This window comes from Zalophus californianus, chromosome X (genome assembly GCF_009762305.2).
Source record: "Zalophus californianus isolate mZalCal1 chromosome X, mZalCal1.pri.v2, whole genome shotgun sequence".
NCBI lineage: Eukaryota > Metazoa > Chordata > Mammalia > Carnivora > Otariidae > Zalophus > Zalophus californianus.
Window position 1 is genome coordinate 39,590,858 of NC_045612.1, and position 27,328 is coordinate 39,618,185.

Sequence of the window (27,328 nt, forward strand, 5' to 3'; positions counted from 1 at the left end):
AGTGTTCCCTGTGTTGTACCTCTGGTTTATTCACACATCTCTATTTCCTTTTTCCTTGAGTTCTCATGCTTCTTTGATAGAATTTTACTTTTTATTTTTTTAAAGATTTTATTTATTTATTTGAGAGAGAGAGAATGAGAGATAGAGAGCACGAGAGGGAAGAGGGTCAGAGGGAGAAGCAGACTCCCTGCTGAGCAGGTAGCCCGACACGGGACTCGATCCCGGGACTCCAGGATCATGACCTGAGCCGAAGGCAGTCACTTAACCAACTGAGCCACCCAGGCGCCCCTAGAATTTTACTTTTTAGACTTGCCCATAATCACTCTCCTATTAGAGTCTTCGGTCATGAAATTGCAGTTATAATTTTGAACTTTCAAAAATTGACTTTTTAGTGTACAGGGTGTATAGTTGACTATACTCAGCTTTCTCTTCCCTTCCTATTAACAACTCCAATCTGACATTACAGTTTATTTGTAGTATATTTGATTTTCCATAAAGGTATCACAGCAATCTAATAGGGAAAAAATATTCCAAAAAAATGGTGCTGGGATACTGAATATCTCTATGGGAAAAAAATTAGCCTCAATCCCTACCTCATACCAAACACAAAAATTACTTGAAATGGATCATAGACAAAAAACATAAAAGCTAAAAACCACAAAGTTGTTAAAGGAACAACGTATCATTATGATTTGAGGTTAGGCAAAGATTTTTTTTTTTTTAGACAAGACAAAGAAAAGAACAACCATAAAAGAAAAACTGACAAATAAGATTTCATCAAAACTCAAAACATCTATTCACTGAAAGACAGCATTATCATTATGAAGAAGCAAGCCAGAGAATGGAAGAAGATATTACATATATTTGACAAAGAACTGGTATCTTAAATATAGAAGGATCTCCTACAACTCAACAATAAAAATACAAACAACCTAATGGAAATAGAGGCACAAGATTTGAACAGATATTTTACAAAAGAAGACATACAAATGGTCAATAAGGACATGAAAATGTGATCAACATCATTATTCAGCGAAATGCAAATTAAAAGCACAATGAGATACCACTATACAATCAGCAGAATGACTAAAAATAAGATTGACAACATCAAACACTGTAGGGGTGTAGAACAACTGAAACTCTCATACATAGTTGATGGTAATGTAAAATGACATAAGCACTTTGGGAAAATCGGCAGCTTTTCATGAAGGTAAGCATATGTCTTCCCTATGACCCAACAATTCCTCTCCTAGGTATTTATCCAAGAGAAATAATAAAAACATAGGTTCACAAAAAGGCTTGTGATAAAATGTTTGTTGCAGCTTTATTCATAATATCCAGACACTGGAAAGAGGTTAGGTATGTATCATTATGATAATGAATAAACAATCTTCGGGCCTGGGTGGCTCAGAGGGTTAAGCTTCTGCCTTAGACTCAGGTCATGATCCCAGGAGAGTCCCGCATCAGGCTCCCAATGGGCAGCCTGCTTCTCCCTCTCCCTCTGCCCCTCCTCCCCGCTGTGCATGCACACACATTCTCTCTCTCTTCCTCAAATAAATAAATAAAATCTTTAAAAAAACAGCATAGTGAGTGAAAGTCTTATGTGATGCCATATATATATAAAATAGTAAAACAGGCAAAATGATTTCTGTGGTAGAAAAAAATCAGAATAAAGAACAAAAGATGCCTCTTGTAGGGTGTAAGAGAAAATGGACTGGGAAGATGACAGGAGGGAACCTTCTAGGGGTGATGTTAATATTCTATAACATGATAGAGGAATGGGTTACATAGGGGTATGCATCTGTCAAAACTCAGTGAATACACACCTAAGATTTATGCATTTCACTTTATTTTTTTAAAGGTTTTATTTATTTGTTTGACAGAGAGAAACACAGCTAGAGAGGGAACACAAGCAGGGGCAGTGGGAGAGGGAGAAGCGGGCATCCCACAGAGTGGGACCTGGGATCATGATCTGAGCTGAAGGCAGACACTTAATGACTGAGACACGCAGGTGCCCCTGCATTTCACTTTATATAATTTTACAAGAAAAATCTGTAAATAAATATTGAATATATACTAATAATATATGTTAAAATATTTAGAAGGAAATGTACCTGTTTCTGCAATTTACTTGTTTTTCTCTAACAGCTTATTGAGCCATAGTTTCTGTATAGTTCAATGATTTTTTTGGTATATTCATAGAGTTTTGCAACCATCAGCACAATTGTGCACAATTTTAGAATATTTTCATCATCCCAAAAAGAAATCCTGTAGCCATTAGTCACTCTTGACTTTCTTCCAACCCCCTCCCAGCCCTAGGCAACCACTAGTCTACTTTCTGTCTATACGAATTCATTTATTCTGTACATTTCATATAAAAAATTTTTGAATTAAATTTTGTATATGGTGGAGGTAGGTTCCAACTTTCTTTTGCATGCAGACCCAACACCATTTGTTGAAAAGCTTATCTCCTTTCCTCCATCTAATTGTCTTGGCACCCCAGTGAAAAATCAGTTGACTGTAAAAATGAGGGTTTACTTCTGAACTCTCAATTCTATTCCATTGATCTATATGTCTCTCATGTCAATATCATATAGTCTTGATTACTGTAACTTAATAAGTTTTGAAATTGGGAAGTGTGAGTCTTCCAAATTTGTTTTTCTTTTTTAAGATCCTTCTGGCTATTCTGGGCCTGTTGTATTTCCATATGAATTTTAGGTCAGCTTCTCAAATTTCTGCAAAGCCAGCAGCGATTTTTATGGGGACTGCACTGAATCTTTAGATTAATTTGGAGAGTACTGCCGTCTTAACAATATTAATTTTTCTGATGCATAATCATAGGATGTATCTCCACAATTTCTAATTAAATGAGTCAAATAATTAGTATGAATTAATGAATTAGTATGAATTAACAGGTAATGAAATGAATAAACTGACACACAGATAAAACAACTACAGCAAAACTTAATGGTAAAATCTAGGTAGTAGCTACATGAGTGGTCACTGTAAAACTCTTTCAACTTTACTCCAATTCCACTGCCAGACCTATCATGTTGACTTGGATCTTTGCACAATGCCTCCTACCAGCTACCCTGGTTCTTGTACTCAACTCACCTGTAAACATTACCTATCACACTCAACCATACTGTCTACACAGATAACTGGACAAACAAACTGCTTACTGCTAAAACCCACCTCCTCTCCCAGCTCTGGTCTATATTCTCTATGTCCTGTCCATGTTCATCACACATCTGGCTACAAAATAAAACAAAGGTGATACTTCAATTTGTCCCACCACAGGAGCTCCAGTTCCTTCTCCTTTGGCCTCCTACCTCTCAAAGAATCAAAGGGAAATATGGAAACACAAATAACCCAAGACTTGGATCATTGCCTAATGGGGAAAAAAGAGAAGACAGAATGCTTTCCAGAAATTTTCAAATGCTTTCCATAAACTTTCAAACTACCAAATCCTCAAATTACAAAAAGCACTAAGATATGTAATGTCCCAAACAAATTGTAGTAATATGCAACTAGAAGGTCATTTACACAACTATGTCATGGCTAAAGGTAACTTTCTCATACTACTTCACTTCTATCACAATCATTCACAGATAGCTTTCTGGTTGGGTTCATTCTGACTAAAAATACATACATACATACATACTATTTACAACTTCACAACAATTAAAGTGTACCTAACAATGAGCAGAAGAAATAAGCCACAAAGAGTATAGCTGTCCAGCAGGCAGTTGCCTAGGCTCACTGACATACTAAGTGACCAGCCCTATACTGGCTAAAGGTGCACTACTCAATTTGGCACCTCGGCAAAACAGTGAACAGCTATAAGCAATATACTTTTAGTTCAGTACTGAAAAAAGGAGTGATAAGACAAAACAATTTTGAAATAAGTGACATCTATTCCAGATGAAGGAAATGATCCACATGTGTGTTTAAGGGGATGGGGTGATGGGGTAGAAAAAGAGGAGAGTTATGGATTAGGACACTATGGGAACAAGTCAGCCTTATACACTAGAGAGCAGTGGTTCTCAAACTTTCCTGTGCTATGAGTCATCTGTGAAGCTTGTTAAAAATGCTGATCCCAGGTTCAAAGCCTCAGAAATAACTTATGCTTGAAGTGGGGTTCACGACACCATTAGATTCTATTTAGCTAGCGTCCCAAGTGATGCAACTGTGAGTAGTCTTCAGACTATACATTATGAAATACTGAGCTAGAGAAATAGGGCAAATAAGATTTTACTCCTATCCTTCATTCTTTCTTCATCTTCTTAACCTCATTATTTGTTCCTAGCGTCATTTAAACCAAGGCTGATGTAAAAATAACATATTTTAGGTATAGATACTGATGGGAACATCCTGAAATCATACAAATTTCGGAATTAAAAAAAAACAAAGACAAACTTCTTTACCCTATGCCCAATACCCATCTGGATTTTTCTCTACTTTGTTTCCAGTTTTTCTCTCGAACTCCCAACCAACTCTCATCCTTCCTTGGTCCTCTGGTCCCATTCCTCCTGCTATACTCATCCTTATCTGTCATGATTGCTCTGAAACAGCCTATATAATCTTAGACTTCTGATGATTTTATCTTTCTTTTCCCAGTTTTGTGGAAAGGAGGGGTGGGTTAACACTCGATCTCTGCCTATATACATGCACCTTTTAAAAAGCTCTCTATTTTTCTTTCTCTCAATGTTTCTTCTAAAACTTATAAGCTGTCACATACCTTTGTACAAGGCCAAATAAGAAGTCGAAGAGTTTAGGTAACACTTCTTTTTTTTTTTAAGATTTCATTTATTTATTTGAGAGAGAGAGAATGAGAGAGAGAGAGAGCACATGAGAGGGTGAGGGGGGGAGGGTCAAAGGGAGAAAGAAGCAGACTCCCTGCTGAGCAGGGAGCCCAAAGAGGGACTCAATCCCGGATCTCCAGGATCATGACGTGAGCTGAAGGCAGTTGCTTAACAAACTGAGCCACCCAGGCGCCCCGAGTTTAGATAACACTTCTAAACTGTCACCCCCTAATCATTCTACAGGCACTTGATGAAGTAACCGTATGTTTTTTCCTGATATTTCTTAAGATTGAGCAATAAAGTTTATTTCTTAATTGTCCTGAAAAACTGTAGCAGTCACAATGAATTACGTGTTCTAAAGCTTTTACTTTATCCTATCACTGGTCACATTAAACCAATTGGCTGGGTAATTCTTCAAAGTAATTCCTTTCATCTCCCTTCCCCTTTCCAAGCAACTTTAAAACTTTAAGCCAAATTCTTCTGGTGTCTCCTGATACTGGGTAGCCTTCCATGCTGTAAACCAAATGGAACAACAACAACAAAAAGCTATTTGCTGTGAAGATTTTCATTTCTTTAAGACTTTGAAGAAGAAAAACTAAAAGCTGGACCTATTCCCAAAGAGCATAAGTGCCCTCTTAATCATTTGGCAATTCCCATGGGAGCCTGAAATACTACACTGACTCTGACATCATTTAACGTTCTACTGTTGGGGGAAAAAAATCTCTAATATGAACACTGCCAGAATTTTAATTACCATATAGTATTTTAGTAATTTCTCAACCTGTCTGTAATAGCTTTAAAACAGTCTACTTTTTTTCTTTCCTGCCTAATTATGAAATGACATTGTCAGTCCGGAAAAAAATATATAGAAATACTGAAAACTATGAAAAGAGCACAAAAAAAATTCCTGAACTCCCAACATCTAAAGTTGGACTGTCTTAACGTACTGATGTATCTAACACCAGAGGAGTTAAACTGCTCCTCTCTCTTAGCGTGTGTGTGTGTGTGCATGCATGTGTGTGTATCTATTTTTTATACATACACATATATTTATTATATATAATGTATGTAATATACTCTAAGTTTTATATGATATACAATGATATACATATTATATATAAATATTCATACACATAGATGTATGTTTCAGAGAAAAGAACATCATAATTTAATTGTTTCATTGTTTGGTAATAAGAGATCAATGAGAGAATATATTTAACAACCAAAATACCCAAATGCAGGGGACTAGTTACATCCATTACAGTATATTTATTCAAATAAATATTATACAACTGCAAAAAATCTTGTTTTTGAAAAATATTTAATGAAAAATGAAAGTTTTCATGATATAATGTTAATTAAATAAGCACAATATAAATATAAAACTGTATTATAACATAAAGAAAAATATAGGCCCAGATGGCTTCATTAGTGAATCTGCTCACACATTTAAGGAGAAAAATAATACCTATGCTACAAACACTCCCAGAAAATGTTAATAAGAGAAAATACTCATTTAGAAGACCTCTATTACACCTTGATACAAAAACTACACAAATGAATTACAAGAAAATATAATTGAAGACAAATATCCCTCAAGACACAGATGCAAAAATATTTAATAAAATATTACCAAATCAAATACAATAATATATAAAAAGGATATTGCATCTTATTCAAATAGAGTCTGATTCCCAAAATGCAAGACTGGCTTAGCAATCAAAAATCAATAAATACAACCATATTCATCAACAGATTAAAGGAGTAAAATTATATGGTCATTGGACAAAATTCAACACCATTCATAATAAAAATTGTCTCCAAACTAAAAATAGATGGGAATTTCCTCAACCTGATGATTTGCATATAAAAAATATATATCTAACATTATAGTTAATAATGCAATATCAAAGACGTTTCTTCCAATAACTAGGAACACATACAAATGTCTTCTCTCATCACTTCTATTCAACATTGTGCCACTGTGCCTAGCCATTGTAACAAGAAAAGGAATAAAAAAGCAAAGTGATAGAAAAGGAAAAAACAGCACGGTTTTTATTTGAAGATAACATGATTGTTAAATGTAGAAAATTCCAAGTCATCTGTAAAACTACTATGAACAGAACAACTAGAACAGAGATCAGTGAAACTGAAAATAGAAAAACAATAGAGAAGATCAATAAAAACAAAAGCTGGTCCTTTGAAAACATCAATATAATTGATAAACCTCTAGCCAGGGTGACTATAAAAAAGATACACCTAAATTATCGGTATCAGAAATCAAAGAGGAGACATCATTACGAATCCAAGAGACCTTAACATGAGAATAAGGGAACACTATGAACAACTTTATGCTCATAAATTTGACAATGTAGATGAAATGGAACCAATTCCTAAAAGTTTACAACTTACAAAACTCACCCCAAATGAAACAGATAACTTTAATTGTCTTATAACTATTAAAGAAATTAAATTCATTGTTTAAACCTCCTGAAAAAAAAATCACTAAGCCCAGATAGTTTCATTGGCAAATTCTGTAAATATTTGAAGAAGTAATAATAACAATTCTATATAATCTCTTCTGGGAAATAGAAGAAGACAGAACACTGCCCAATTCATTTTGTGAGGCCAACATTAGGCTAACACCAAAGCCACACTAAGTACAAAAAAAGCAAACTACAGCCTCATGAAATAAATGCAAGAATCCCCAATAAAATATTAGCAGACTGAAGCTAGCAACATACATAAAGAATAATATATCAGGACTAAATGAGGTATGTCTCAGGAATGCATGGCTAGTTCAATATTTGAAAATCAATCAGTGTAATCCTACAAATTAACAGTCTGAAGAATAAAAACATCATGTAGTAAAAGCATTTAACAAAATTCAATACTCAATCATAATAAAAACAATGAGCTAGAAATATAAGAGAAATTCTTCAACCTAATAAAAGGCACCTATAAAATATACCTATGTAGTGGAGAAACACTGAATATTTTGGAAAGAAGAATCTCTCTCACTCAACACTAAGCTGGAAGTCCTAGCCAGAGTGGTTAGAAAACAAAAATATAAACCATACATATTGGAAAAGGAGAAATAAGAATGTCTTGATTCACAGATTACATGATTTTCTATGTAGAAAATCCCAAGGAAACATCTCCTAGAATTAGTAAGTGAATTTATCAAGTTGTAGCATAAAAGAATAACATGCAAAAATCAATTTAAATTGAATGTATTCCTATATGCTAGCAAGTTGCAATTGAAAACTAAAAAGGAAACATCATTAACAACTCTAACAAAATATTTTAGTATAAATCTAACAAAATATGAGCAGTTTTATGTGATTTTTTTTTAGCATTTTTACAACAAAATACTCATAGAGGAAATTGAAGACAATATAAATGGAGATGCATATTGTGTTTGTGGATTGAAAGATGCAATATAGTAAAGATGTCAATTTTACCCAAAATGATATATACATTTGGTGTAATTCCAATCATAATCATAGCAGTAATTTTTGTAGACATAGAAAGGTTAGTATTAAAATTTATATGGAAAAACAAAGTAAGTAGAATAGCTAAAACATTTTTAATACAATAAAGTGGAAGAAACTCATTAAAGGATTTTGAGACTTAATGACAAAGCTATACTAATCAACACAGAGTGGTAGTGATGAAGAGATATACACATAAATTAATGTAAAAGTAGTCAGGAAATAAAACCATGCAAATGTGGTCAAATGATTTTTACCAAAGGTACAAAAGCAATTCAATGGAGAAAGAATGGTCTTTTTAAACAAATGGTATTCAAACTGAAATCCATAAAAACATGAACCTTGAATGAAATTCCAAATCTTACACAAAAATTAACACAAAATGGATGATATATCTAAATTTAAACTTTAAACCTATAAAGTTTTTGTAAGAAAATAGAGGAAAAAATCTTCCTTAGGCAAAAAAATTCTTAGAAAATAAAATTTGTCTTACACACACACACATTCTTGGAGACATGACAAAGAAAGCACATTCTATGGAAGAGAAAAATGATTAATTGGACTTCATCGAATTTTTAAATTTTTAACTTGAAAACACTGTTAAGGGAATAAAAAGAAAAACTATAGACTGGGAGAAAACACTGTAAATCACACAATAAACAAAGTACTTTTATCCCAAGCATATAAAGAAATCTGAAGAGTTAGCAGTAAATAAACATCCCGATTTAAAAATTGGCAAAGGACTTGGATAGATACTTCACAAAACAGAAGTTATACATATAAGCATATGAAAAGACATTCAATGTCATGAACTATAAGAAAATGAAAACTAAAACCATGATGAAATATCACTACAAAGGAGAAATAATATATGAATAATTCAGTTTCTCTACGTCATTGTCAGCATTTGGTAGTGTCACTATCTTCTATTTTCACTATTCTTATAGGTATGTAGTGTCTCATTGTGGTTTTAATTTGCATTTCCCTAATGGCTCATGATGTTAAACATAATTTCATATCATCTGTGTATCCTTTCACATGAAATTTATGTTCATATCTTTTATCCCTTTTTAATGAGATTCTTCTAATGATGAGTTTTAAGTTTTTTATATATTTTAGATACTAACCCTTTGATGGACATGTGTTTTGCAAATATTTATGCCCAGTCTATAGCTTGTATTTTCACCCTTTTAACAAAGACTTTGATAGAACAAATGTTTTTAATTTGGATGAAGTCCAATTTATTAGTATTTCCTCTCATCAGTTAGCATTTTGTTATCAAGTGTAAGAACTCTTTACCTAGTACCAGGTACTGAGAACTTTCTTAATTTTTTTCTAAAAGTTTTAAAGTTTTATTTTTACATTTCTGTCAATGATTCATTTGAGTTAATTGTTTTAAAAGTGTGAGGTTTGGGTCAAGGTTCACCTTTTTGTCTATGGATATACAACTGCTCCAGCAACATTGGTTGAAAAAGCTACCTTTCCTTCATCGAACTACATTTGTTTCTGTGTCACAAATTAGCTGGGTATATTTATGTAGGTCTGTTTCCTGATTCTCTTTTCTGTTTCATTAATTCATGGGTCCACCCTTCGACGATTACCATAGCTAAGTTTACTAACTGTAGCTATATAGCAGGCCTTAATATCAGGTAGTGTGATTCTCCCATCTTTATTCTTCTTTTTAAAGACTCACAACTGAGTTTTTACACATCTTGATCTAACCCAGAGTCTGAACACATGGACTGTATGTTTAAGTACTCAATGTCTAAGTACTCATCACCAAAGACATGAAATTCAATCATGGGACTAGAGAGAATGAGAGAATGGAAAAGCTTAATTTGATGTTGTCACAAAATCAGCGTTATTTCTGCAGTGTAGAATTTGCCATGCATATATCTTAATACATATAAGTCATTTTGAGAACATGTGGGTGACTCACTGGATGAATATTTATAAAAACAATCATTTCCACATCAACCTCTCTCTACATTATCTATGCTATAAATGCACTGAACAACACATCTGAAAAAACATGTGTTTAATTTATAATGACAGGCCAAAGTCCTTCTGGAAATATATGCTTATCGAATGCTGAAACACAAATTAAGAAGATAGCATAAATGTATTGAAACTAGAATATTTTCTTGTCTATAAAAGATTTAGCATGTCAAAACAGAACCAAATGGGGGCACCTGGGTGGCTCAGTCGTTAAGCGTCTGCCTTCGGCGCAGGTCATGATCCCAGGGTCCTGAGACCGAGCCCCGCGTCGGGCTCCCTGCTCGGCAGGAAGCCTGCTTCTCCCTCTATCACTCCCCCTGCTTGTGATCCCTCTCTCGCTGTGTCTATCTCTGTCAAATAAATAAATAAAATCTTTAAAAGAAATAGAACCAAATGTCCTCTTACCTCCTGCCTGCTGTACTAACTGCAACTGATTACATCTTTCCTTAGGGACCTTTCCTCCTATTTTGCCCTTCCTATCACCCATTTGCCATAAGGATCCCTTATATAAAATGTTGACCTATAAGAAAATCCATGGGTGAAAGTGAAATTTTTCTAGAATAATCATTTCAAGCAATTCAATAATGGGTCCTGTTATACCTCGAAGCAGCTTCTTTTATGCAGTCTCCATGCTACACCTGTTTGGATTTGCAGAGAAATTCTACAAAACTACACAGAGAGTTCAGTATTGTAATTTTCTCAGTCAAAAACAGCTTTAAATATAAGCCTTGTGCTTAAAATTAATTTATAAAAATAAGAAAGAAGTATTGTAGGCTTAAATAGTTGCAGTCTATTTTCTTATTGAGATTTTTTATTATTTTCTGAGTATCAGGCAATTATCAAAATAAATCACAATGTAAACAAAGCATAGTCACAATTTAACATTGTATTTTAAGGTGCTTCAGTTACATCTTTACAATCCTGTAAAAGATTCAATGATGTTCCATACTTGTGCAAAACTCATCAATCCATTTGCTCACAGGAAATAGCTTAGCTTCTATATATCATAATAAAAGAACAATAATTAAAATTTAATTATAGGTTATAATGCAATAAAAATGGCCAGACATTTTTGGAATAGCTTTCAATCTCTATAAAAGCATATTTTACTAATAAATAGGAATTCCTCCAGTTGTGTTAAATATTTTATTTTTATTTACCCATTTTACTCATCCAATTAGCTATATATAGTAGGTTAAATCTTTCTCACTCTACCATTTCCATCCTTCCTTTCAGTCTTTCTTGATGAATGCTACATTATATTTAAAAAAATAAAAACAACCTCAAAATGGGCCAAAGACCTAAACATAAGAGCTAAAATCCTAAAAACTATTAGAAAAAAACATGAAAGAAAATCTTCATGAATTACATTGGATTTAGCAATGATTTCTTAGACAGGACACCAAAAGCACAGGCAACAAAAGTAAAAATAGATAAATTGGACTATATCAAATGTAAAAGCTTCTGTGAATTAAAGGACACAATCATCAAAGTGACCAAAATACATACAAATCAAATCTGATAAGAGATTAATATCCAGAATATATAAAGAACTTCTACAACTCAACAATGAACAACGTGATTAAAATAAGACAAAAGACTTGAATAGATATTTCTCCAAAGGAGATATAGAAATGGCCAAGAAGTACACAAAAAGATTTTCAACATCACTGATCATTAGGCAAATGCAAATTAAAAACCACAATGAGACAGCACCTCACACCAATTAGGATGACTACTATGAAAAAACTATGTGTTGGTGGGGATGTGGAGAAACTGGAGCTCTTGAACACTGTTGGTGGAAATGTAAAATGGTGTAGCTGCTATGGAAAACAGTTCCTCAAAAATTAAAAATAGAATTACCATATGATCCAGCAATTTCACTTTTGAGTACTCAAAAGAATTAAAAGAAGGGTCTCAAAGAGATACCTATATACCCAAATATTTTCAGTTGATCTTTATTGTTTGTTTGTTATTCCTTGCCATGGGAGGCAGTGGTTAATATATTTGCCTTTATGTTTTCCACAATGCCCCCCAAGTAGCTACCTCAGCCTTGGGAGAGTTCTGAGTTAGGCAAAATAAGGGCAAGTCTTTTGAGCTAGTCCTTCAGGGAGCCACCAAACTGGTCAAAATAAATGACCACAATTCTTTAAGAATGAGGGCATTTGAAAGCTTCTGCCAAACTAGAGAGCAGGGAATGGAGACTAGGTAAGTTAAAATGCCACAAAGCTCTCTTAAAAAGTAACTGCTTTTTCTTTGATTAAACATTTGCCTGGTTGCTGTAATTTTTTTTATTAGTTTCCAGAATGCCAGTAAGTTGATTCTGATAATATTTGCTAGTTTTATTTGCTGCTTTTGTGGAAAGATGGATTTTTGGCATTCTCTACTCTGCCATGTTCATTGGAACCAAGCCTGATTACATCTAAACACATTTCCAAGCCAAAAAAATTAGCATAGCATCTAATAGGTAAAACGTGAAAAACGATTAATGCATGAAGTACCACACTTTGATATGGGCAAAGAGGGCCCCATAATTTAGCAGACCCCACACTAGCCATTCCTCAGCTGCTCCCAGTTCTAGGAGAGAAGATTCTGCAGGGCCAAAGGGAAAGAACCACCAGAAGCCTGTGCCTCCCCCTTCTAGATCATAATTTGAGTACCCAAGATCTTGAAATTCCCTGCCCAAATATCCCCAAGCCACTTTCATGAGCCCACACAGAACTCTTCTTCAGGTCTACTCTCCACCAGCCTTTCTCAGCCCACTAGTCTTTCTTTTCTTTTCTTTTCTTTTTAAGATTTTATTTATTTATTTGACAGAGAGATCGAGAACACAAGTAGGCAGAGAAGCAGGCAGAGGGAGAGGGAGAAGCTCCCTGCTCTGCAGGGAGCCCGATGCGGAACTCGATCCCAGAACCCTGGTATCATGACCTGAGCCGAACGCAGCCGCTTAACCAACTGAGCCACCCAGGCGCCCCCACTAGCCTTTCTTAAGCCCTAAAGAAAATTATTCATATAACCATTTTGCCCATTCGCTCAAATATGGTACAAGACTGGTAACATTTTATTATTTTTATCCAATGAATGCCTTGGGGTATTATGGCTTAATTCGCTCTTGGAACCCATTTTGAAGTGCTGCTCTGGAGGGAGGATCTTGCTATCTATGTGCCTACTGTTAGGTCCAAAGGGTTGTCAAAGGAAGCTGGTGATAGGGACCATGGACAGAGCTTGTATACATAGGCTGGAAGGAAACAGAACATTACAGTGAGGCCCCTCAGGCAAGACAGAATCAGGTATTGAAAAGAGGAGGCCAGCCAAGGACTAGGAGTCAGATTTCCCAGGGAATCATATTCCAGTGTTAAACTGTGAGGAGTTTGAGAATTCTAAACTTGAAACCTAACCTTCCAGTTCATTATAAAGTCATATGTCAAAATGTGGGACTACAACATTATTTTATTTAATAGTTTGTTAACTTGGTTTAAAAATTTTTTAAGTTTTACACATATGGTATGAACAGTTGCATTTGTATTCTTGGCTCAGTCTACACAAATGTTGACACAGGCCTGAATAGATAAACCAAACCAATTAGTTATCTCTGTAAAGTTAATGAGGTTCAAAATAGATAATGAACTAATGGTAGAGAGTATCCAAATGATTTACATATTGTCATATTTCGTTTTTTTTAAGATTTTATTTATTTATTTGACAGAGAGAGACATAGCAAGAGCAAGAACACAAGCAGCGGGAGTGGGAGAGGGAGAAGCAGGCTTCCTGCGGAGCAGGGAGCCCGATGTGGGACTCTCTCCCAGGACCCTGGGATCATGACCTGAGCCGAAGGCAGACGCATAACGACTGAGCCACCCAGGCGCCCCATTTTGTTATATTTCTACAACATACATAAATATCATAAGATGAAGATCTGAAATTTTGTCTGTTTTTCTAAGAGTAATATGTGCAATGTAAACTTTAGGGTATCAGCCACTTTCTAAAAACAAGAACTAAGACAACTCCGAATCAACATTATACCCCAGATAACTATAATACAGTATAGATATTCTTCTTAAAAACTGTCTTTTAGGCCTAAATAAACCTATCTGAATGTAGCATATTTTCATAAACTATCCTTTATTATTATTAATCATAGTGACAACGAAAGTCCTTGCTAAGTGAAATGGTCCCGACCACTGTCCCTACACAAGGGCAGCCACAGGCAGTCATGTTTTATACTACATGATCCAGAATTCCCATGCATGATTATAGGTAATTATAGAACAGGAAGGAGCAAGGTAACTCAAAAACAATCAATCCTTTGGCTGGCCAGTAGACTAGGAGGGGGCCAGCATGAAAAAACAAACATACCAAACAGATTGATTAGATTTCCTCCCATGAGTTTGAACTACAAAACAGCAAGAGATTAACCTAGGTAGCAATAGGAATGAAGCCAAGAGGTCATGATAGAGAATGGCCTCAAAGGCTATGTTGGCCATATGCAAGCCGATATTAAGAGGGAACAAAAAGTATGAGGACGAGAAAAAACAAAATAAATACAAATAGATAATACGGAATCCTGAAGCTCAAAAACAAATTATCTTCTCTTTGCTGCCTCACTTCTTGAATGCTCTGGAAGTTCCATTCTACAATAACCAACCCACCCATATCTTGGGGTAGACTGGATATCTACATCTCATAACCCAGAATATTCCTACACTTTCCTAAAATAAACAGACTGTTTCTCCAATCAAGATTCAAACAAATAGGGGTGCCTGGGTGGCTCAGTCTGTTAAGTTTCTGACTTCAGCTCAGGTCATGATCTCAGGGTCCTGGGATCAAGCCCTGCATCGGGCTCCCTGTTCAGAGGGGAGTCTACTTGCCCCTCTCCCTCTGCCCCTCCCCCTCCTTGCGCTCCCTCTCTTTCGCTTTCAAATAAATAAATAAAATCTTTATTTTAAAAAGAAAGATTCATGGGGTGCCTGGGTGGCTCAGTCAGTTAAACGTCTGCCTTCAGCGCAGGTCATGATCCCAGGGTCCTAGGATTGAGCCCAGCATCAGGCTCCCTGCTTGGCGGGGAGTCTACTTCTCCCTCTCCCTCTGCACTTCCCCCGACTCGTGCTCTCTCTTTCACTCACTCTCTCTCTCAAATAAATAAAATCTTAAAAATAAAGATTGAAACAAATCACACTGCATTCATTAATTTGTTTGAAAAAACTATATTTTGGGGTGCCTAGGTGGCTCAGTCAGGTAAGTATCTGACTCTTGGTTTCAGCTCAGGTCATAAACTCAAGGCGATGAGATTAACCCCCCTCCCCATGCCCCCGCAGCTCTGCCACTCAGCTCAGTCTGCTTGAGATTCTCTCCCTCTCCCTCTGCCCTCCCCACTCCCATGCTCTCGTGTTCTCTCTAAAATAAAATAAATAAGTAAAATATTTTTTTGAATTTTTTTTTAAAAATGTTACTGATCTATTTGAGAGAGAAACAGAAATAGCGATAGAGGGCACGAGTGGGGAGGAGAGAGAGAAGCAGGCTCCCTGCTGAGCAGGGAGCCTGACGCGGGGCTCCATCCCAGGACCCTGGGATCATGACCTTAGCCGAAGGCAGACGCTTAATTGAATGAGCCACCCAGGTGCCCCAATAAGTAAAATATTTTTTAAAAATAAAAAACAGTGAAAAATAAACAGTTGTGCTCTAACAAATGAAATGTACAAAGGAATCAATGGTTTCAAATATATAATCATTCCCAATATTCCTATTAACATGCCATTCAATCTAAAACATATTTTATAGTGGGTTTCAACTGTAACATGTCAGGAAGCATACTTATTTTGCTTTCCAGGATATGTATTTTATTAAAGATTTTATTTATTTGAGAGAGAGAGCACGAGAATGGGGGTCAGAGGGAGCGAGAGAGGGAGAAGCCGACTCCCCGCTGAGCAGAGAGCCCAATGCGGGGCTTGGTCCCAGGACCCCAGGATCACGACCGAGCTAAAGGCAGCTGCTTAACCAACTGAGCCACCCAGGCACCCTGGAGGGTATCTATTTTAATATGAACTTTACACAGGCTCCTATAGACTCCTTGATCTCATGAATGAGGAGGAAAATACAAGGCAACTCATATTTTTAACACTATCAGCCACTTATTTATGTCAGATTTCTCATACCAAAGGTTGTATATGCCTTTCCTTTTTTTTTATTAAAGGATTTGTTTATTTTTAGAGAGAAAGAGCGTGCACAGTGGGGAGGAGCACAGAGAGAGGAAGAGAAATCTCAAGTAGACGCCCGATGAGCAGGGAGCCTGACATGGGGCTTGATCTCAGGACTCCAAGATCATGATCTGAGCTGAAATCAAGAATCAGACACTTAATCGACTGAGCCACCCAAGCACCCCATGCCTTTCTTTTTGACATATATTGCCAATCATCAAATATATTTAAAATGCTGTGTATTAATGGCTTAGAAAACACCTATTTAAGTCATAATTAATTCATTTGCCAATCAAATCAATAACTTCAGATATGTAGATTTCAAAACCTTAAAAAACAGTAAAATCAGAAATATCCCTGTAACTTGAAAACTGATATACAAGGTTGGTATTCCTTTTTGTACTGGCTACTAATATCTGTAAATAGATGTATTCAAATAATAAATTTATCATACCATTTACCTGCTGGAAAAAATCTATAGATGCTGTTATTGCTATATTATATATCATATTACATTATAAATTCCATGAACTCAGGGATCCTACCTTTTTTTTACCTTTTAGACTGCTTTATTAATTTCATATTATGAAAATAATAGTTTTTCCTTAAAACTGGGTGAAATTGCCCTACTGGACAGAAAGTTTTACACTGAGACAAAACAATATTTAATTATAAACTTCTAAGTGGAAATACCAAAAAGGTTACAGAGAAAGTAAATCACAAAACTACAATCTTATAGAGCAGAGGCCACATTATTAACCTTGGGGAAAACCTTAGGATTCAAGATATAAGGCAAAAGTCATAATGATTATCAGGTTCAGGAGTTTGGAAGCGCTTATGATGCCTCATTTGCTGCTCCTTAGTCTTTCTCCTGATTCCCATCATCTGCCCTATGAACTTCTCCACATCATCCCCCACTTCACTGTAGTCAATATTCCTGTTAGGTATGGCTCATTGAAAATTAGAGACAAGCCTCTCATTCACCCCAGCCTGACATTTCCTCCAGGCTTCTGGCCTTCACCCTCCTCTCCAACTGCATGATTCCTTTACATTCTGCATGGGGCCCTGTTCTCTTTCCTTTTCCTGCTGGGCATTTTCCACATTGAGATTTTTCACTGCTTGTTTCTCTTCGGACGCCACGGCTCCTGGGCCTATCCTTGCATTCTCCCCCTCCCATTTCTCTCAGCGAGTACACGGCCAAGACACAGACCTGCACACGTGCTCTCCCTCCGCCTATTCTTTGGGGCTGCCCCTGGCCCACATGCCCTCAGGACCGCTGGGAGCAGGTACTGAGAAGGGAGCCAGTGACTGCTGGGTCTTTGGATACTGTCTTTTTAACATCTATATACCGACAGGTCCAGACAAAATGCAGAGAAAGTAGTAGGGGCTCCATAAATACTTGTTGAATGAATACTAAACTCAAGAAAACTCAAGCAAAATAGTTACTCCTATTTCAAGGAAGAGTTATAAATTTACCTAAATGTTTGCACTACTCCATAAAAGGAAATCTCCAGCATAGCCCTCATATTTCCATTCTCTCCTAAATAACCACTTACTCATACCTCCTGAGTTGACTCGCTCCATACCCTCAATTTCTTTCGATTCTGGGGTTAAAATTGCCAAATAAGAAATTTTTCAAAGAGTACACCCTCCCTCTGATAAGTCCTATTCCTTTAGTCAGTAATCCCTCCCTCAGCCCATATTTATTTTGTGCCAGAGATAAAAATCTTTACAGTAAATATCATTACAAAACTTCCTTAGTCTATATTAATGTCCTTTCTTTAGTACAGTCAATTTCTCATTTATTTACAGGGTTATAACCTTTAAAATCAATATTAATACTGTAAAAATATATTATCTCTTAATTGCAATGGAGCAAGATAAATATATCTGCATTGTGAATGAGTGAATGAATGAATGAATAAGTAAATAAATAGTAAATGAGTATTAATGAGTTTTATCATTCTCAGCAAGCCTAAAAATTTGAAATCCAGGTTAATGTATGCACTTTCATCCGACATCAAAACAAGGAAAACACAAAAGAGACTATTATGGGTAGAAAAAAAAATCTAAATAATGGAGTGCCATACCATGCTCATGGATTGGAAGACTCTACATACTAAATATGCCAATTCTCCCAAATTGATCTGTAGGTTTGATTCAATTCCAATTAAAATTCCAGCAAGGATTTATAGACACAAACTAATTATAAAATTTATATAACACAGGTACTAGAATACCTAAAACTACCTTGAGAAAAAAGAATAAAGTGGGAGGAGTCAGTCTGCTTAATATTAAGGCTTACTATATAGCTAACAGTATGTTATTGGTGAAAAAATAGACATCTAGATCAATGGAACAGAGTAAAGAACTAAGGAATAGATTCACACAAATAAACCCAGGTAATTTTTTTTTTAAAGAGTTTATTTATTTGACAGAGAGAGACAGCGAGAGCAGGAACACAAGCAGGGGGAGTGGGAGAGGGAGAAGCAGGCTTCCCGTGGAGCAGGGAGCCCGATGTGGGACTCGATCCCAGGAACCTGGGATCATGACCTGAGCCGAAGGCAGACGCTTAAGGACTGAGCCACCCAGGTGCCCTCAGGTGATTTTTTGTTATGAAAGTATAAAAAGCACTTCAATGGAGAAAAGACAGCCTTTTCAACAAATTGTACTGGGGAAATTAAAAATGGATCATGGACTTAAATGTTAGAAATGAAACTATAAAACTTTCAAAATATCTTTAGTATCTAGGGCTAGGTGAAGAGTTCTTAGATGACACCATAAGCACAACTCATAAAAAGAAGATATTGAATAATTGGACTTCATCAAATTTTAAATCTTTTGCTCTGCAAAAGATCCTGTTTAGAAGATGAAAAGACAAGCTACAGATTGGAAAAAAAATATTTACAAACCACATATCCAACAAAGGACTAGAATCTAGAATATATAAAAAAACTCAAAAACTCAATAGCAAAAAGAAGAAACAAACAGTCCAATTAGAAAATGGGCAAAACACAATGAAGAGCCATTTCACTGAAGAGGATATAAAGGTGGCAACCAAGCACATCAAAAGATGTTCAACATCATTAGCCATTAGAGAATCACAAACTGAAGCCAAATTAAGCTATCACTACACACCTATAAGAACAGCTAAAATAAAAAATAGTGAGAACAGCATATGCCAGTGAGGGTGAGGAGAAACTGGATCACTTATTTAGGATAAGAATGCTACTCTGTGGGTGCCTGGGTGGCTCAGTCGGTTAGGCGTCTACCTTGGACTCAGGTCATGATCCCAGAGTCCTGGGATCAAGTCCCACATCAGGCTCCCTGCTCGGCGGGAAGCCTGCTTCTCCCTCTACCCGCCACTCCCCCTGCTTGTGCTCGCTCTCTCTCTCTGTCAAATGAATAAATAAAATCTTTAAAAAAGAGAGAATGCTACTCTGTGACACTTTGACAATATCTTAGAAAAGCAAATATGGAACTACCATATGACCCAGCAATTATACCCCCGGTCATTTAGCCCAAGAAATGAAAATTTCTGTTTACACAAAAACCTGTACAGTAATATTCATAGCAGCTTTATTTGTAATAGCCCCAAACTGGAATCAACCCAGATTTCTTTCAATATGTGAATGATTCAACAAACTGTGGTACATACATAACATGGACTATTACTCAGCAATAAAAAGGAATAAACTATTGATAATCAGAAGAACTTGGATATAGATCTCCAGGGAATTATGCTGATCAAAACGCTAATCACATAAAGTTACACACTATATTATTCCATTTATATAACATTTTTGAAAGGACAAAATTTTAGAAATAGAGAATAGATTATGGGTTGCCATGAGTTAGGGTAGTGGGGGTGGGGCATGGGGGTGTGTGTGGTTATAAAAGCACAATACAGATATCCTTGTGGTGTTGGAACTGTGCAGTATTTTAACTGTGGTGGAGGATACGTGAATCCATATATGTAATAAAATTGTACAGAACTAAAACACACACACAAATGAACACAAGTAAATATGGTGAAATATGAATAAACTGAAATTTCGTGTTAATATTAACATCCTGGTTGTGATATTATACAATAGTTTTGCAAGATATCACCACTGGGAAGAAATAGGTAAAGTGTACAAAGGATCTCTCTATATTATTTCTTAGAACTGCATGTGAATCCACAATTATTTTAGTAAAAATTTAAGTTAAAAAAAGCCATTTGAAAAGTTGTTCACTCTGTTATAGAATCTTCTAAATTAGTTAATATTAGTAATGACCATAACTTTATTTTTTCTTAAAGATTTTATTTATTTATTTGACAGAGACACAGCGAGAGAGGGAACACAAGCAGGCGGAGTGGGAGAGGGAGAAGCAGGCCCCCCGCCGAGCAGGGAGCCCGATGCGGGGCTTGATCCCAGGACCCCGGGATCATGACCTGGGCCGAAGGCAGACGCTTAACGACTGAGCCACCCAGGCGCCCCTGACCATAACTTTAATTTCACATTTCAAATTGCCTACATAAATTGAGAATCTTAGCGAGATCCATCAATGCATATACCTTACCACAATGTCCAATCTACCCACCACTGTCCAGTAAATATTTAGAACTGCCTGTGGTTAGAATTAAAGTTGGACTTTGATGGAAGAAAATGAAGAAGAGTAAGGAAATATGTACAATAAAAAAATCTACCTCTTCAATGCTATTATTAGAGAAGCACTTTGGTAATTATTTTCAATACAAAGTCAATAATATTAGCAGAAAGGAAACTCGAGCAGCATTAGAATAAGACATTACATAAAAATGAAATTTAAAAAATGTGGAAAAGTGTTTTTAAAAATTCAACCTCAGGGGCGCCTGGGTGGCTCAGTTGGGTTAAGCGACTGCCTTCAGCTCAGGTCATGATCTCAGGGTCCTGGGATCGAGCCCCGCATTGGGCTCCCTGCTCCGCGGGAAGCCTGCTTCTCCCTCTGACCCTCCCCCTGCTTGTGTTCCCTCTCTCGCTGTCTCTCTCTCTGTGTCAATTAAATAAATAAATAAAATCTTTAAAAAAAAATTCAACCTCAGAACCCCAATGTAAATGTGATTCAATTCAATTCAACAAACATTTTATACATATGGAGTTTATGAAAAGCTATAAGCTAATGCAAAGGGGGAATGCAAATTATATCCTCTAGAAGTTCACAATCTAGTGAGAAAGGCAGACACATAAATAATGATGATACATGGCAGACATTGATAAGTGCTATAATAGAAGTGATATACAGTGCCACAGACAAAACTCTGAGAACAATTTGTTGTATGATGCAAGAGTCCAGCGCCATTTATGAATCAGCCAACACATATAAATATACAGTGAACTTCTAACCTTCCTATAATGTGTCTTAGGCATTGAGAAAGGAAAACTGCAAACACTTATTTCAAATGAGAACATATCATAATTTTAAATAATTCTCTGTAAATTCTAACACATTGGTAAGTTTCTAAGTAAAGAATAATTCTATTTTTCTTAAGATATAAAAATTTTTTAAGTACAATATATAAGAAGTAACAAAATATTGACTTAAATTTCTAATGAGTAATTTACATCATTTCAAATTATGAGGGGATGTTGGTTCAGCTGTTTGTCAACTATGATATGTTAGCTGTACAATGAGTTAATTGTAAAAAGCTAGTGATTTTTTATTTTTTATTTATTTATTTATTTTAAAGATTTTATTTATTTATTTGAGAAAGAGAGAATGAGAGACAGAGAGCACGAGAGGGAAGAGAGTCAGAGGGAGAAGCAGACTCCCCGCCGAGCAAGGAGCCCGATGTGGGACTTGATCCCGGGACTCCGGGATCATGACCTGAGCTGAAGGCAGTCGCTTAACCAACTGAGCCACCCAGGCACCCTGAAAGCTAGTGATTTTTTAAAACACATAAAATGTTCTGGCTTAGAGTTTATTTGACCTAAAGGTGTTCTTTGGAATTACCCTTGTTCTCTTATGTAAAAAACCATGCCCATAGGTGTAAGTTAAGGAGAAAAGATATTATGCCATCAATCCAGTAGCAGACCAACCATCATAAAAAGGGAATTATTTTTTATAAACATCACAGGGTCTTAAATATATGAAAAAATGCTCACCTTACTCAGAACATAAATGCAAATTAAAACCACAATGAGGTATCATTTTTTCACCTATCATTAGCAAAGATATAATGTTTGATAGCACAATGTGTTGGCGAGGGTTGGGGAAACAAGCACTTTTATCTATTGCCGGTGTAAGTGTAAATTGGTACAACCTCTATGGAGGACAATTTGGCAATATCTATCAAAATGACAAAGGCACATACCACCCAACCTAGCAATTCCATTTCTAGAAATTTATCCTACAGATAGTACACATCTGAAATGACCTATTACAAGGTTATTCGTTGCAGAAATATAATAGCAAAAGTCAGGAAACAAGCTACGTATTTCTCAATAGAGGATTGGTTAAATAAATTATGGCATATCCATACAATTGAATAATACTACACAGCCATCACTCTTTATGTACTAATATAGAATGATCTTAAGCAAAGTACAGAAAATGTGTAAAAACAAGGAAACATAAATAAATGTGTAAAAATAAGGAAACATAAGTAAGTGCATGTATGTTTGTAAGCGCCCATGCTTATATATGCATGAAATAGCTCTAAAAGGAAAAACAAGAAAAGTTAACACAGGATGCCTCTGGGAAGGAGAATTATGTGGCTGGGCACAAAGAGGGGGAAACTTTTAATTGTATAGACTTTTATAACTATCAAAATTTGAACTACCTGAATGTATTACCTAATCAAAAATAAATGCAAATGGAGTGAGAGGTGGGGAGGGGGAAGAAAAAGAAAAACAATCCAAAGCAGCACAACACATCTTCTTCTGCAAATTATTACAGCTAATTTCTCCTGTCTAAAAAACACCTTGGGGCAGGGTATGAACCAAGGGAACCAATTTATTTCAGTTACAAAATCAGCAGTTAATCAGGCTGATGTTTGTTTCATGGTATTGTAATTTTTCAAGTTATTATAAGTATTGTTAACTATTCTACACATTCTAAGTATTTCCCCACTGAAGTTTTCCGATTAGCTATATGAGAGCTTTACCTTTAGCAGCTCCTCCAGATCCAAAAGAGAATACTTGGTCAGAGAATTGACAGTTTGGAATAAATAAATCAACACTGTGGACATATGATGCAACTATATTATAATACTGTGAGGGTGATTAGCTTTGCATTAGTCTATATAGAATAAACAACTTTGATTTACTTATTTTTCCTTTAAAAACGATCAGTTAACTCTTTTCTCTCTGTCTCTCTCTCTCACCCTCTCTTTCTCCCTCCCCCCATGCCTCTGTCTTACACACACACACACACACACACACACACACACACACAGAGTTTTAGAACTCAATATAGATAATTATTTTGTTCTGTGCTCTATGTACAATTCTACTATTACACTCATCATGCCATATTGTAATTTGTCTCTCAACAGAACTGTGGGCTTTTTGAGGGTGAGGAGATTATGTACTAGAATGCAAAAGTTTGATGACTGTCTCACAAACCTCCTCCTCCAAACACTTTCTAATGTAATGATCATTTGCTTTATTCTGATAAATTTAAATCAGAAAAAAATAACAGTGATATCATATTCTTCCACATTTTCTTGTTCTGAAAACTTTGGGAAATCCTATATGAATCTTAGAAAAAATAACAGTGATATCATATTCTTCCACTTTTCTTGTTTTGAAAATTTTGGGAAATCCTATATGAATCTTAGACATTCCATTTGAATATTTGCATATAGGACTATTTAGATTTGGCATTTAGACCAAAGGATATTAAAATGAAAATATTTTCAAGGTATCTTTTTTGAAAGCATAAATAAAAAATTTTCTTGGTGTAGCCACTCTAGAGGTTCCTCAAAAAGTTAAAAATAGAACTACCCTATGATCTAGCAATTGCTCTACTAGGTATTTACCCAAAGGATCCAAAATACAGATTCGGAGGGAATGCAATAGCTAAACTATGGAGAGAGCCCAAATGTCCATCAACAGAAGAATGAATAAAGATGTGTGTGTGTGTGTGTGTGTATCTATATATCTATCTATCTATCTATCTATCTATCTATCTATCTATCTATCTCTCCAATGGAATACTACTCAGCCATCAAAAAGAATGAAATCTTGCCATTTGCTGCAATGTGGATAGAGATAGAGCATATTATGCTAAGTGAAATAAGTCAGTCAGAGAAAGACAAATACCATATGATCTCACTCAGATGGAATTTAAGAAAACAGATGAACATATGGGAAGGGGGGAAAAGGAGAGAGGGAACAAACCATAAGAGAATCTTAATGATAAAGAACAAATTGAGGTGTGATGGAAGGAGGTGGGTGGGGGATGGTCTAGATGAGTGATGGGTATTAAAGAGGGCACTTGTTGTGGGGCACCTGGGTGACTCAGTCTGTTAAGCATCTGACTCTTGATTTTAGCTCAGGTCATGATCTAAGGGTTGTGAGATTGAGCCATGCGTCAGGCTCTGTGCTGGGAGTGGAACCTGCTTAAGATTCTCTTTCTCCCTCTGCCCCCACCTCAGAAAAAAAGAGGGCACCTGTTGTGATGAGCACTGGGTGTTGTATGTGATGAATCACTGAATAGTACTCCAGAAACCAACATTGCACTGTACGTTAACTAAATAAAATTTAAATTAAAAAAATTTTTCTTATGCATGGTGTACTGGTTTGACTAGTCCTCCCAAAATTCGTGTCCACCTCATCACCTCAGAATGTGACCTTATTTGGAAGTAGGGTCTTTGCAGATGTAATCAAGCTAAAGTGAAGTCATATCGTGTAGTATTTTCCAGCCCAATTGTAATGAGATAATCAACAAAGGCATAAAAATTATTTTCCACATTTCCCAATGTGAGACTCTTTGAGTGAGTTTAGTCACACAAATCCCAAATAAGTCAAGTGCATTTCCATGATCCAGATTTTGATGCAAGATCCAGATCCAGCTGTCTACGAACCAGGAAGGGGGACTTCACCAGACACTGACTCTGCCAGCACTCTGATCTTGGATTTTTTTTTTAATTTATTCATTTGAGACACAGAGATACGGAGAGAGAGAGAGAACATGAGCAGGGGGAGAAGCAGAGGGAGGGGGAGAAGCAGGCCCCCCGCTGAGCAGGGAGCCCGATGCGGGGCTCAATGCGGGGCTCGATCGCAGGACCCTGGGGTCATGACCTGAGCCGAAGGCAGACGCTTAACCATCTGAGCCACCCAGGCACCCCTGATCTTGGATTTTCCAGCCTCCAAAACTGAGAAATAAATTTTCCCCCCGTCTGTGATACTTTCTTATAGCAACCTGAATGGACTAAGATAATAATTCCCTCTATAAATACAATAAAAGAATAAAATACTATATAATCATCTCTGTAGATGCAGAATTTTAGTAGCCATTTTTGATTAAAACTCTCACCAAACTAGGAATAAAAGGTAACTTCTTTAATCTGATAAAAGGCAGCCCATAAAACCCACAACTAACACAGTTACTCAGCAGCAGCACTATTGACATTTTGGCCTGGATGCTTCTTTGTCATGCAGACTAGGTGGGTGGGGGTACTGTGCATTGTGGGATGTTTAGCAACATCTCTGGCCTCTACCAGTAGATGCCAATAACAGCCCCCAATCATAACAACCAATAATGTTTCCAGACATTGCCAATTGCCCTCTATGGGCAAAGTTTCCCCAACCAATTGAGAACCATTGAACTGCCATCACATTTAATGGTAAAAAACTGAACGCTTTCCTTCTATTAAGCGGAACAAGGCATAAATGACTAATCTCACCACTTTGCTCTCCCTGCTTCTACTGAATATTGTACTGGAGGTCCTATCCAGAACAGGCAAAGTAAACAACTAATAGAATGAAAAGGGAAAAGTAAAACTGTCTCTTTTCAAAAATGGCATATAGGAAATCCTGAAGAATCTATAAAAAGTTACTACAAAAAATAATAAAACTGGTACACTGAAATGTAAATTTTTTCATTGCCAAGAAAAATTAAATACCTAAAAAATAAATATACCATAGACATGCAAAGATTCAATATTGTTAATGTCGATTAGTCTACAGATTAAACACAATCCAAACAAACATCCACTGCCTGATTTCAAGCCTTATCATAAAGCTACAATAATCAAGACAGTGTGATATTAGTGTAAGGATGGGCAAGCAGATTAACAAAATAGAGTAGAGGGCCCAGAAAGTGAAAAGTAGCTCAATAGGGAAGGGATTGTGTTTCCAAAACACAGTGAAAGAACGTATTAAAAATTTTTTTGGACATCAATGAAATGGTGGAGTAGGAAACTCTAAGCACCTGTCCCTCTGCAGAAACATCAAAAAATTAAGAAGGAACTGTCAAAACCAAATTTGTCAGAACTCTGGAAAATGACCCAAGGTTTACAACAACCAAATAAATGTTGAATCAAGAAAAATACAAATTAAAAGTGGTAGAAAAGGTCCGTGGTGCTTTTGCTTGTCCTTACCCAGCTTCCTCCCAGGCTCAGTGGCACTTTTCAGAAGGGTAGCCACATTCACTTGTGGGACCCTTGTCCCTGGTACCAGGGACGGCAGAGCAGATTTCATTCACAAAGAATTGTTTGTCTGTTCTAACCTGTCTGGCGACCACCTGAAGGACCGATGCAAGGCATTTATCTTTGTTTTATCTAACCTGGAAAAGACACAGGACAGTCGAGCTGTAGGCATTGTGAAAAAACAATGTAAAGTAAATGAACAAACCACAGTTGCCCGGG

The 27,328-nt window shown here is 36.2% G+C and overlaps 1 protein-coding gene and 1 pseudogene across 5 annotated transcripts in view; both read right to left on the minus strand.

Moving 5' to 3' along the window:
- Positions 1 to 27,328, minus strand: part of COL4A5 (collagen type IV alpha 5 chain) — a 229,982-nt gene that overhangs the window by 168,433 nt on the left and 34,221 nt on the right. The window lies entirely within an intron of this gene.
- On the minus strand, positions 17,272 to 18,075 carry LOC113931181 (annotated as a pseudogene).